Source organism: Dipodomys spectabilis, unplaced genomic scaffold, assembly GCF_019054845.1.
Source record: "Dipodomys spectabilis isolate Male_0828 unplaced genomic scaffold, ASM1905484v1 ptg000306l, whole genome shotgun sequence".
Taxonomy (NCBI): domain Eukaryota; kingdom Metazoa; phylum Chordata; class Mammalia; order Rodentia; family Heteromyidae; genus Dipodomys; species Dipodomys spectabilis.
The window spans coordinates 974334-983551 of NW_024870983.1; the positions used below are offsets into that span (position 1 = coordinate 974334).

Here is a 9218-nt window from a genome sequence, read left to right on the forward strand (position 1 = left end):
ATTACTGAAGGAAGAACAACTAAAAGAGCAACCCCTACTAGGAAGAGCAACTCCGACTTACGTAGCTTCATTCCTATGTAAGGCCAGTGTTGTCTCCTTTACTTGGTCATCCCGTCTATCTACTACCTTCTACATTGTAAACTAAATGCCTCAGCAATTCTCATTTGCTTTACTTTTTAAAAAATTTCTCTCTTAATGTTTGAGGTTGGGGTGTGTGAGTGTGTGTGTGTGAGTGTGTGTGTGTGTGTGTGTGTGTGTGTGTGTGTGTGTGTGTGTGTGTGTGTGTGTGTGTGGTTTTACAAAGATCAGAAGACAATGTTTTTCTTCATTTAGAATACATCTTTCAAGTCATTGTAAGTTGTGGCTAATGGGAGAAGTATTTTGCTATTTAAAAGATGAAACAATAAAATATATTTGTTCATGTACAACAGTTGTTTTATTAGTCTGTAGTTGAAAACTTAACTTCAATTTATATCTTGGTTGTTGATGTGAATAACAATGAAATACGGATATACTTAAGAGTTACTCATACAGAAATAATCATATGATTGGTGGGTCAGATGATATTTCAACTTTGCATTTCTTTAGAAAACTGCACACTACTTTCTACAATGAGAATACTAACCTGTATTTTGAACAAGAGTGAAGAAAATTTTATTTCTCTACACTCTCACCAACATTATTACCTTTAGAGTTTTTATAAAGGCAGGTTTTTACGAAGTGCAGTACCCCAGACTGGCCTTAAACTCAAATCCTCTTACTCCAACCTCCTAACTGCTTGCACTTACTAGCCTTTACCATCACACCTGACTCCTTTGATGTTTTGATTAGTTTTAATTGTTATGAAGTAGTATCATAGTAATTTTGAATTGCATTTCTCTATAATGACTTCTGTTCACAAAGCATTAAGCCAACATGGAAGTGGTATTAAACCCAACTTTGTAAACCCACTGGTGATTTTCAGGGATTTTTGGAAAACAGGTCTATTCAGAACTTTTGTTAATCTCATCTTTAATCTCTCTATACAAAATCAATACTTAATTTAATATAGTAGAAAGGAAAAAATTAAATTCCTAACATTTTTCAATTTTTAATAACATGATATTGCTTAAGTCGTTTTCTGTTTACACTTGAGACTATATAATTCAATTTAGTTGTACCTTTTACAAGGCTATACGTATTTTATTTATTTTATGTTGATTGCTCTTTCCAAAGCCTGCGAGTCTAATTTCCCTTAGCTTCTTTCAGTCTCATGTAGTTCAGATTTCAAACTGAAGAATAAATGGAAGGAAGCAAATAAAAAAATACATTTCCTCTCATCTGATGATGCCTCTACAAGAGTGAGGAAAGAGTTCATCCTTCTTAGGACCTATGAAAATATATCAAAAAGAGAATTCATTCTGCTAGGTTTTCCCTATCTTTACAATGTAACTTAAATGATGTAAAAAACAATATACTGCTGAGATATGTTTATGTTTTATCAGGTTTGTACTTTTTTATATGGACTTAACCTCAATCTACAACATTACTTCATGATTCTATCCCTGATATTTTTAAACTACCAAGACATAAGATAATCAACTTGATGTGCAGCATGGGAAGTTATCCATCTGGCTTCCTTCGAAGCAGAGCATGGTAAATAGATAACTTTACATCTGGTTATTCACTACATGTAATGGTTTCTGTAATACTTATTGCGTTCTATTTAGTATTTTAAAAAACTACTGGCTAAACTCAAAGCTCATTCATAGAATTTTATGTTAAGTATTTCACAAGTTTTATTTCTTAATTCTTAAGATAAAATTTGCTTTAATGCTAATGTTATTACCATTTTAATGTTGGGAAAAATTGTAATTAAAGGCACGAATTGTATGGCCCAAAGACACACAGTGAGGAAGGAAATGAGTTAAAGTTTCCAACAGTCTTTCAGCAATACAAAATGATAAGTAAAATCTCTCCATTCTCTTACACTCTCAATTCAATATTCATGTTATCCAAGAAATAATAGCATAGCAATGCCCATGGTTATTTTTTTCTGTTACATTTTGTCTTCAACCGAGATTGTTTTGGTGACATTGGCTTATCATGCACAGAACTGAGCGCATAAATTGAGGTCCAAGGAGGGGCAAATTTCTTCTGTCCCATAGTTCGTTTCCTTTTTAAAAAGTAATAAAACTTTCAAATATCATCACTTACAGTTTTTTAGAATCCAGAAGCGAAATGAATTCACATACAATCAGTGCAAAATGCTTTAAAATTAATAGATAATAAAACAGGCTCCCGTGAAGTAAATGTTTTACTACTTTGAAAATTATTTTTAAAGCCTTGTGCTGGATGGCCACACCTGTAATCCTGTCTACTTGGGATATCTACTCAGGAGCGCCAGATCTGTGGATAACAGTTGGAAGACAATCAGAGCAAAAAAAAAATTCATAAGATTATTTTTCAAAACTTTTAATGAACTACCAAAGAGCCAGGAATGGTGATGTAGCTTATATAGAACCTCATCAATCTAGAGAGGAAATGCCTAGCAAGACCTTGAAGTCCTGAGTTCAAACTCTGAGCATGCCAAAGCATATGCACGAGTACTCACATGTGCGCGGGCATGCACAGACACACACACACACACACACACACACACACACACTCACACACACACACACACTTTTGCAAAATACTTTCATGTCAGTGTTTTGCATTAATTTCTTTGTTAACGATATTATATAGGGAAAATGGGGAAAATAAACTTTTCCTTCTCAGATCATTTTCATACATTTTTATTGGAAAAATACTGTACACAGGGGTCACATTTACATGAGAAAGTTAATGAGTACATTTCCTAAAAAGCATTGTTACCTCCTCCTTTATTTCCCCCCACCATCCTTTCTCTCTAACCACCACAAGTAGCCTCTCCTCCCCGTCTCCCCCACCCTGCCTAAATATAAACTTCATTTTTCATCATAGTGTCTTGTGCATCTCATTGTTACAATTGGTCAACCTGTATCCCTATTTAAACATTGTGTTTTTACCTTTCCCCTACCCAAATTAGAGAAGCATATATATAAGATATTGGTGCACCAACTTCAAATGCAGTGAAAACAGGTGTTATAAAGTGGGGGAGGAACATATAAAGAAACAAAAAAAATCACATCATACATTGTAAGTTCTTTAAAAACAATAGCACGAAAGAAAAAAACCACTTGTGTCAATATCTTGGAGTACATTTCCCTTAACATCATCTTATGTAGTCATATGCACATAGCTTTTGACCTTTTTTATTTATCCCAGACATATATTAGTAACTGAAAATGAGGGAAAGCAGGGGTCCTATGTTTCTTTGGACTTGTCTTACTTCATTTAATAAGTTTCTTTCCAAGTCTTTCCATTTCCTAACAAATTGAGTGATGTCATTCTTTCAGATGGAGGCATAGAATGAATCTATCTATCTGTCTGTCTATCTATCTATCTATCTATCTATCTATCTATCTATCTATCTATCTATCTATCTATCTCATTATCTTGCTCCATTCATCAATTGAGGGGAATTGGAATTGGTTCCATATCTTAGCTATCGTAAATAATGTTGCAGTAAACATAGTTGTGCTGTTAGTTTTATTGTGGTCTTGTTTGTGATCATTTGGGTGAATGCCCAAAAGTGGGATTGCTGGGTCATGGGGGGCTTTATGTGGAGCCTTTTGAGGAACCTCCATACTGCTTTCCAAAGTTGTTGAACAAGTTTACACTCCCACCAAGGATTCGGTAGGGTTCCCTTCTGTCAATATACCCTCCAGCACCTGTTGTAAAAATATGGAACACTTCAAGAATTTGCATGTCATCCTTGCACAGGGGCCATTCTAATCTTCTCTGTATTGTTCCAATGTTAGTGTATTTCCTGCTGAATTGAGCACAGAACATTTTTTATATATGAAGTGTAATTCATTTTCTTTCTTTTTATTGTGAAAATACTGTACAGAGGAGTTACAATAACATGGGCAAAATAACGAATACCTTTCTTACCAAGCATTGTTGCCTCCTTTTTGTTTCCCCTTCCTCTCCCTTCCCAAACTCCCACTAGCTCTGACACCTGATCCTCTCCCCCATCAACGTTGTAAAGTTCGTTTTACGACATAACGACTTGTATATCTCATTGTTGCAATGGGTCCAACTGTATCCCAATTTAAATGATATTTTTTCCCTTCCCCTCCAAAAATTATACCAACATAAAATACAGTGAAAGCAGGCGTTAAACCTTGGGGGAGGGACATACAAAGCAACATAGAAATCATCTCATATATATATTAGAAACAATTGGATTAAAGAAAAATCATTTGAATACTTATCTTTGGGTATATTTCCCTAACATCAGCTTATCTGACCTATCCTGCTTGACTCAGACATATACTAGTTATTGCAAATAAGGGAAACCATAGGACCTCTGTTTCTTTGGGCCTGGCTTACTTAACATATTTTTTTCCAAGTCTTGTCATTTCCTAACAAATGGGACAATGTCATTCGTTCTGATGGAAGCAAAGCATTCCATTGTGTATATATACCACATTTTCTTGATCCATTCATACATTGAGGGGCATCTGGGTTGGTTCTATATCTTAGCTATGGTAAATAATGCTATGAAAACATAGTTTTTTGAGTTCTAGGCATATTTTAGATATGAGACCCTTGTCCGTTGTATGGCTAATGAAGATCTCTGAATCCGTGGGTTTTCTATTGATCTTGCTAGCTATGTCCTTTGCCATGCAGAAGCTCTGCAATTTCATGCAATCCAATAAGTCCAACTTTTTTTGATTTGTTGTGTTTCTGAGTCTCTATTAAGAAAATTTTGGGATGTGCAAGGAGACTTAGAGTTTCTCCTATTGCAGCCTGTAATGTTTTCACACTGTCTGTTTTAACTCTGAGGTGTTTGTTCCATTTGAAGTTGATTCTTGTGCAGGGTGATATATAAGGATCTAGCTTTAGTTTTCTACAAGTAGTTAACCAAATGTGCCAGCACCATTTACTGAAGAGGCTGTCTTTCTTCTGTTCTATTTTTTAGATTCCTTATCGAATATTAGATGGCTACAGGGCTGTAGGTACATTTCTGGGTTTTCAATTCTATTCCATTGGTCCCGAGGTTTGTTCTTGTGCCAGTTCCAAGCTGTTTTGTTTACTATGGCTTTGTAGTAGATTTTGGAATTTGATATTGATATTACTCCAGCACTGTTCTTTCTGTTAAATATCGTTTTTTTCTACTCCATGTTTTTTATTGTTCCGTTTGAATTTTTGGATTGCCTGTTCTATTTCCTTGAAGAATGAAGTTTGAATATTAATAGGTATCACATTGAATTTATAGATAGCCTTGGGAAGTATTGCCATTTTCAAGATGTTGATCTTTCCAATCACAGAGCATGCGTGTTTTTTGCCACTTTCTAAGTTCTGTTTTGATTTCCTTTTTCTGGTTTTTTAAGTTTTCATCATAGAGGTCCTGCAATTCTTTGGTAAAGTTAATTCTTAGATATTTCATTTTTTGTGAGACTATTATGAATGGAGTTACTTTGCTATTCAAGCCACTCTTTTCTCATTATCGGCATACATAAAAACCATTGATTTTTGAAGGTTAATTTTATACCCTGCTACTTTGCCAAAGTTTTGAATCAGCTTGAGTAATTTGGGAGTGGAGTCTATGGGATTCTTTAAATACAAATCATGTCATCTGCAAAGAGGGAGAGTTTTACTTCTTCTTTCCATATTTGGATCCCCTTTATGTTAGCATCTTGTATTATTGCTGTAGCTAGGCATTCTAATACTAGATTGAAGAGCAGTTGAGAGAGTGGACATCCTTGTCTTATTCCTGATTTTAAAGGAATTGGCTTTAGTTTTTCACCATTGAGTATAACGGTGGCTGTAGGTTTGTCATATACAGCATTTATTGTATTGAAGAATGTTTCATGGATTCCTAATTTTTCCAGAACCTTCATCATAAAGTGGTGTTGGATCTTGTCAAATGCTTTTTCTGCATCTATTGAGATAACCATATGGTTCTTACCCTTGTTCTTGTTGATGTGATGAATAATGTTAATTGATTTGTCAATATTGAACCAGCTTTGCATCCCTGAAATTGAATCCTGTTTGATCATGGTGTATAATTTATTGGAGTAATTGCTGAAGTCGATTTGCCAACATTTTGTTCAGAAGTTTTGCATCAATATTCACCAAAGAAATGGGTCTATAGTTCTCTTTCTTTAATTAGTCCTTTCCTGGTTTTGGGATGAGGGCGATTATGGCTTCAAAGAATGAGTTTGGTAGTGAACTTTCTCTTTCTATTTCATTGAAGAGTTGGAGGAGTATTGGTGTGAGCTCTGCTTTGAAGGCCTTGTAGAATTCTGCTCTTAAACCATCTGGTCCTGGGCTTTTCTTAGATGGGAGGTCTCTTATGGCTGTTTTTATTTCAAGGCTTGATATGGGCCTGTTAAGATGGCATGACTCATCTTGTTTCAGTTTCGGCATGTCCATATTTGCTTGGAAAAGGCCTATTTCTGCCAAGTTCTCAAACTTATTAGCATAAAGTTTTGAGAAGTATTTCCTTATAATGTTATGAATCATATTTGTTTCTGTGGTTATGTTTCCATTCTCTTCTCTGAGTTTATTTGGGTGTGTTCTCTTGTTTTTCTAAGAAGATTTGCTAACCGTCTCTCAATTTTGTTAATTTTTTCGAAGAAACAACTCTTTTTTTTTTTATTTGTTCTATGTTGTTATTGGATTTTAATTCATTTAATTCTGATTATTTATTTCCATCTCCTGGATTGGGGTTTATCATGCTGCTCTTTTTCAAGGATGCTTGATGTCTCATTAAATTATTGGTTTTAGATCTCTCCAGTTAGTTGATGTAGGAACTCAAATCTATAAACTTGTCTCTGAGTACTGCCTTTGCTCTCTCCCAGAGGAGCTGGGAGTTTGTGTGTTCATTTTTGTTGAATATCATAAACACTTGAATTTCATTTCTAACCTCTTCCATGACCCAATGGTGGCTCAACAGTGTGTTGTTCAGGCTCCACTTGTTACAGGAATTTCTTTGGTGGCTTTAGGTGTTGAGTTCAATTTTTTCCTTGTCATCTGGGAGAATGTATTTCAATGTTTCTTTACAAGTTTGGTTTGTGACCTAAAATGTGTTCTATTTCGGAAAATGTTCCATGTGCTCTTGGGAAGAACGTGTATGCTGATGCTGCTGGGTGAAATATTCGGTAGATTTCTGTTAAATCTAGTTGATCTATGCAATTGTTAAGGTCTGCAGTTTCTCTGTTGAGTTTTTGCCGAGTTGATCTATCTAGTGTGATAAAGTCCCGAACAATTAATGCCTTTGGATATATGTGAGATTTGAGAGAACGTACGATTTTCTGAAACTAGACAATTCATCAGAAAGTAAGTCGTGATATTTTAGAACCATGTAAGAATAAAGGCAAGATTGACATGACAAAAACAAAATAAGTCCAGATATTTATTGTTCAAGAGATGTGTAGGAGGAGAAATTCAATTATTCTATACAAGCACCTGTCTTAATGGACACTGCAGCAAGTGGTAAGGTTTGTTAAAAATTTTAAAGTTTTAAATATATTTAATTTTGGGAATTTGCTTATATATGCCATAATTAGGACTGTTTGTCAGGTCATAAAACTTTTCTATAAAGTATTTAAGGTTGACGGTAGCAGACATACTACTAAGTATGTTCATTTTCAGAAACTTTACTAATGAGAAGTTGCAAAGTCTTTGTGTAAAGAAGTCGAGTGAAGAGTTAAGACTTTGTTAACTACACAGTTTATGTTAAAACTTTAGGGCTTCCTTACTTTATATTTTAGCGAGGAACAAACGATGATATAAGCCATATAAAAATCATGAGATGAGTCATAAAGAGTCATCTTAGTGGGTAACTTTAAAGACTACACATAGCCTATAAAACTCTTGTTGAACATCATAATCTTAGCCAGTTTTAAATATACAGGAATATGAGAAAATAGTAAAACCTAATATGTAGTACACCATCAAATACTGAAAAAACTGGTAATCGTTTTGTTTTTTTATTTTATTAATCATTAATATTTAATCATTGGCTTTCTTTATTTGTAGCATTGTTTCCCTTGTTGTAACATAATACAACTTTTTGTAAGTCGTCATCAGGAGATACTTTGAGAAGGTTACTGGGTTGGCAAAACCATTTTTTATAGGTGCATGTGAATTTATAAAGAGGAAAATTAAGAACAAAATATGTATTAAAAAATCTTCAAGTAAAGTGTGAATCAGGAGTATTGATAAATGTCCACACCTAAAATCTTAGCCCTAGGCTGAAGCAGCGGTATTACAGAGTTGAAGCCACAAATGTGAGAGACTCTGTTTTGTTTTGTTTTATATTTTGATTTTGTTGATCATTGGGGTTGAACTCCGGGGCCTGGGTACTCTTCCTCAGCTCAAGGCTACTGCTATCACCTGAGCCACAGCGCCACTTTCATCTTTTTCTACTTATGTGGTGCTGAGGAATTAAACCCAGAACCTCATGCATGCAAGACAAGTAATCTACCACTGAGCAACCTTCCCAGATCCTGAGAGACTGTGTTTTAAAAAATAATCTAAAAATTATTTGCTTTCTGCTTTGGGTTATAAAACAAAATATATGGATATGAATATATATCTATATCTATCTATCTATCTATAGTCTGATATGGTGCTTGAACTATTGGCTTGGGCACTGTCCTTATGATCTTCAGCTCAAGGCGACCCCTCTACCGCTTGAGCCACAGAGCCACTTCCAGTTTTCTAGTGGTTTATTGGAGATGAGAATCTCATGGACTTTCCTGCCTGGGCTGGCTTTGAACCATGATCCTCAAATCTTAGCCTCCTGAGTAGCTAGAATTTCAGGCAGGAGCCACAGGCACCCATCTCTTTTTATATTTTTGTGAATTTTCGTACTTCGAAATTTATATTAACTACGGCCACTTTATCCTTTTCAAAGTCATGAAATATCTCTGAGAGTTTGCTTCTGTGCAGATTGTTTTTGCATTTATAATTTCTTCTTAGTCATTTTTATTTTTTATCAAAACCACTTTACATTTTATGTTGATACGTTATCATACGTCAGATACTGACAAATGTACATTTAGGGTCTAAAGATAGCAGTATGAATATTCTCATACAACTCTTGCTTATCTGTTATGCACTTTCAGTATTATGATATT

General features: G+C 34.7%; 1 non-coding gene across 1 annotated transcript; it reads right to left on the bottom strand.

Annotated features, from left to right (window-relative positions):
* Positions 1 to 3801: 3801 nt before the first annotated feature.
* Positions 3802 to 3912, bottom strand: LOC122127658. Its single transcript, XR_006151238.1, has one exon. It is a non-coding gene; the product is annotated as a U6 spliceosomal RNA (small nuclear RNA).
* Between the last annotated feature and the right edge of the window lie 5306 nt (positions 3913 to 9218).